At 40.0% G+C, this 4,984-nt stretch overlaps 1 pseudogene; it reads right to left on the minus strand.

Moving 5' to 3' along the window:
• Positions 1 to 1,179: 1,179 nt before the first annotated feature.
• LOC143438510 (mitochondrial import receptor subunit TOM5 homolog pseudogene) lies at positions 1,180 to 1,335 on the minus strand (annotated as a pseudogene).
• Positions 1,336 to 4,984: the final 3,649 nt, after the last annotated feature.

Consider the following 4,984-nt stretch of genomic DNA (forward strand, 5'->3'; position numbering starts at 1 on the left):
AGCTCTCGATAAAGAAAGGCTATCAGTCTTCTGTTAGCTCATCCCCTAGCAGAAAGACCAGTTTTTTTTTTTTCTCATCAGAATGTTTTTTAAAAATATAGACTGTGCTTAAATGTCATGTGGGTGTATGCTGACTTTCAAACAGACTCTTCACAAATAACACTTTGAACAGAAGTTGTAAACAGAAATGACTGCCAAGATGGTACCATTTCAGACACAAGCCCCTTAGAGCCTGACATTATTTACCATTCATCAACACTCACAGAGGTGGGTATCATGGGCCTAAGGGCACTATGCCCACAAGACATCTTTTTGTACCTTCCCAAATAGTTTTATATTGCAGCTATGGAGGTCAGTTCTCAAAGCCCAACTTGTTCTCAACAAGTAGGTTTTATGTCCGTTTTATCAGTCTTACACTGTAGAGGTGAAAAATTATAAAGGCCATTTTATAAAATATATGTAGATTTTTTGCCTTAGACCTGAGCAGGAAAAGTGCAGATTCCAGAACGAGGAACTGAAAATAAGATTTCAGGCCTTCACTTCCCCGGAGCAACATTCCAGGTAGAGGAATTATTCCCTGAATCAAGCCTCAGGCAGTAGGCCCGCCTATGGGTGGAAAAGGCCCAAGGCAGGAAGGCATTCCTGACCACAGATAAAAGATGCAAGCCACCTAGGTGGGGCTATAGCAGGAAGAAGTGAAGATAGTTAATCTGAAGTAGTTGGTAAATGGCAGGAAAGGACACGATGGTAAAAACCACATTTTGAGAAGAATGCAGGGTTGATTTCCACATGACACTAATCATTTAGGGTGAGTACCTCTGAATTGTTCCACTATTTTTATGTTTTGTATCCTTGACAACCCCTCACCCCCTCCCCACTCCCCTGGTTTGTGGTTTTGCTCTTTAAAAGACCCCTTACCCATCACTCTAGGCCAAACCTTGCTCTTCAGAGAGAGAGCTTGTGGTTTGACCACAGGCCAATTTCCCTAATAAAGCCTCAGCTGATTGCATCCAGGTATGGTTTCTTGTGATCTTTGGGTGGTCCTGATCTCCTGAGACTTGAGGAAGGGTCTCCCGAGTATGAGGGTCTTCAACACCTTTCTAGGCCAATTCATCTGCAGACAGGAGGAGAAACCGTCACCAGATTCTTCATGCCATGCATCCATGTGACGCCCAATCCTCATATGCTATCCAGCTTCTTTAGGATATACGGAGTTACTCGTAGCAGGGCCACGTAAATGAGGAAGTTCCGAATGGAGGAGACCACATCCTCACGCATCTTCTGCTTCATCTCCTCCGGGTCCATCTTCCGTGCCAGACCCTCGATCTGGAACATTTCGGCAGCTCTGCCTCCAAAGCTTGTGAGAGGGCAACCTGCTCTCCTCCAGTGGCCGCAGACCATTTTTTATTTACATATCAATTCAGTTGTTTATTCCTGGTTCCCTTTTGATTATTCTCTGAATTAGCATCCCATGACCCAGCCCTTGATTCTTTGGAGACAGCAAGGACATTTTTTAAAAATGAATTTCAAAAGAATTCAGAGATCTGCCTGCCTCTGTTAAACACTGATGATAAACTAGCTGGATCGGACCTTGGCCTGAGATTACCATTTCTACCGCACCTGGGCCTCACCTTGCAGTGTCATAGGCTGACCTTGAACTCAGAAATCTGCCTGCCTTTGTGTCTTTCTGACAAGCTGGCTCATTAATGCCTTTGTTCCTTTAGATTTGTGAAGCTCCTTATACAATTCATATTGCATTCTTATATTTTTGCATAGTTGAGAAATTATGTGTTTTCAAACTCATGTTTTCAAAGTTCTTTTCCACAATCGTATTGTCCTGAAGGCTCCGGCATTTACCATTTTGCAAAAGACAGAGAGACCCCCTCAACTCCTAAACTCATACTGTTTTAATTATTAACATTAACAGGGAGGAGATTCCTCGGAGGAATGTGAAAATCTGTACATTATTACCCAAACAAACCTTAGGTCCACAGTAGCCACTGACACTCATGGAGGCCCACACTGGGGCCCTGTCCCAGGGGCAGGAACCGTGTCATTCTGTCCCTACCAAGGGTATGCGGGACTTGGCACTTCTTGTACCTTGGTAGACATCACTTTCTTTAGATTGGAGACATTTTCTTCTATGATTTTCTTGAAAATATTTGCAGTGTCTTTGAGCTCCTGGCTCTCTTCTCCTTTCTCTGGTGCTATTGTATATACATTTATTTTTTATTTTCATAGAGTCCCAGAATTTCTGGATATTTTGTGCCTGGTTTTTTTCAGATTTATTTATTTATTTTATGTATATGAGTACTCAGACACACCATAAGAGGGCATCCCCATTACAGATGGTTGTGAGCCACCATGTGGTTGGTGGGAATTGAACTCAGGACATCTGGAAGAACAGTCAGTGCTCTCAACCACTGAGCCATCTCTCCAGCCCTGGATTTTTGTTTTGTTTTTTTTTTTTTTTTAATTTAACATTTTCTTTGACTGATGTATCCATTTCTTCTACTTTATTTTCAACACTTGAGATTCTCTCTTTCATGTCTCATACTCTGTTGGTGAGGTTTACCTCTGAGGTTTTTGTCTGATATCCTAAATCTTTCACATTGAGTTTTATCTCAGTTTGGGGTTTGTTTTAGTGATTTTACATCTTTGTTTGATTGTACTTTCTTGTTGTGAATTGATTTCATTATTTCATTCCACTTTTTGTTTGTATTTTCACAGACTTGATTAAGGAAATTAATTATTCATGTCCCCTCCAAGGTCCTTGAACTTATTTTTAATAGCTACTTTGAAGTCCCCATCTTGTGCTTCAGCTTCTTTTTCTCATGCCCTTTTCCTGGAAGAGGCATATTGGCTTGGCGGTCCTTGTTGGTGTTTTTGCAAAGGAATATAGCATCTGGAGTTATGGGGTTTGAGGTGTTTCTTGGTGTAGACATCTGGTCTCATCGTTGTTGGCTGGGTGTTCTGCTCTTTGGTCGCTGTTATCTACTCTGAATTATAGGCTAGTATGGTGGATGAAGGTCTTTGCCTTTCAGTTGAGTGTGGCCGCTGGGGGGTCCCTTGGAGAATATGTTCCTTTGGATTGGGGACTGAACAAAAGAATTAAGATGGTGCTAGAAGTGAAGGCTGTGAAGAAAGTCTGTAGAAGACCTGGGGCAATTCTGGGTCTGCACCAAGAGGTGAAGTTCTCAAAAATGGAAGTTGGAAAGAAGTTCTTACAGGCAGGCAGGCTGCATGCAACAACTAAGAGGAAGTCTGGAAAAACCAGAATCCCTTGCCTTTTATTTTAAATGGAAATTCCTGTTTCCATGTTACACTCACCTTCTGACTTGAACTTTTTGAGACTGTTTTGGAAAAATCAGGATGATGGCTATCTCTATTGTAAAATTCTCAGGTAATGTTGGCTCTTACCATCCTGCCTTGCATATATTATGTAAACATTTACAGATTAGCAGATCCACAGATAAACCCAGGTCTTGCTCGGTAGACATTCCAACTATGGAAGGGCTAATGTCAGCCATAGATCAAGCCACTTGTGGCTTGTGCTTGTCTTCTAAGATCATCCCAGGGTTCGTTTGTTTGGCAGACTTTGAGTGGATGTTAAAGAACAAAAATAATTTGGAATGAAAACAAAATGTGTCAACCAATCACAAATATAGAAAACGTGTTACAAAGAATAAAAGGAAACGCTTTTAATACTCAGACTTGAGGGAGCCATCTGCTTTTGGTCCCTATATAGCTTGCCTTCTTTTTAGCCTATTTATCTATAGATGTGGCTGAAGAAGCTCCCTGCAGAATCAGCTCCATTCATGCTGCCCAAGGCAAGCTGAGCTGGGGTATTTTTCAAGGACTTACTGAGTAAACAAACATGCCACTCAGAAAGTGGGAGAGAAGTTCAGCCTAGAGATCAAATGTAGAGAGTTCCAGAGTTTTAATGATCACTAACCCATGGCAGCAGATGAGTTTCAAGGAAAAAAGAACACAAGCTCATTGATAGTGTACTTGCCTAGTATACACAAGGTCCACAGTATTCGTCCTGTTGCCAGGAAGCATTTTTATTAGCTCTCTAAAGGTAAGGGTGCTTTGGAAAAGCACAGGACCTTCTCCCCTTTCCATCATGATGGAAAATTTTAACTTCAGCATCTTCACTGCAGCATCAGCTTCTGTATGTTTCTCTCTCCCCCACCCCTCAATTCTCTTCGTGTTGCACTGTGTGACTCCCCTGCAGCCTTGATTCTGAACATACAATAAACACACTAACACTGCACATGCCCTCAGATCATGCAACACCAACAAACAAACATTGGTTGGAACCCAGATTAAGTTTATGACTATTGCACATTAAGAATGTCAGTGTTTTTTCCTGCACATCAAAGGGTTTTTCATTGTTTTTGTTTGTTTGGTTGGTTGGTTGGTTTTAGAGAAGCATAGTGGTTTAACTATGAAAGACAAAGACTACTATTTTTCTACGATCATTCTTGGGTATATATCAAGTAAGTGTATCTTTGGATTGTGTTATGTTAGAATATTTCATTTTAGTTTGAGTTGTTGAATTTGGGCAAAATAATTATTAAATGAATTTTGGGTTAGAATTAAGACAATTTCTGAAATTGTCTTAAACATAACTGTGACAGTTTGCAAAGCAAACTTACACAAAGTAATATTCTTACATTGATGATGACCACACAAAATATCAATTGACTCTGAGAAATGTTGAAAGAGATCTATTTCCTACAGTATCAAATATTCTGGCATGGTGTAATCATTTATGCAAAGATAAACAAGAACATTTATTAGTATATAAATATTATTTTATTGCTAATAATTGTTAAATTATATGTATGCATCAAAGAATTGTCTTAAAATAAAATTTGCTGTGTTTTTTTTAACACACCTAGTTTATATATGTTTATCTCCATGGTCATATAGATGTTTCTTGGGTGAAAAGGAGTCACACATGAAAAAAGTATAAAAA

This window comes from Arvicanthis niloticus, chromosome 25 (assembly GCF_011762505.2).
Source record: "Arvicanthis niloticus isolate mArvNil1 chromosome 25, mArvNil1.pat.X, whole genome shotgun sequence".
In the NCBI taxonomy this organism is placed as follows: domain Eukaryota; kingdom Metazoa; phylum Chordata; class Mammalia; order Rodentia; family Muridae; genus Arvicanthis; species Arvicanthis niloticus.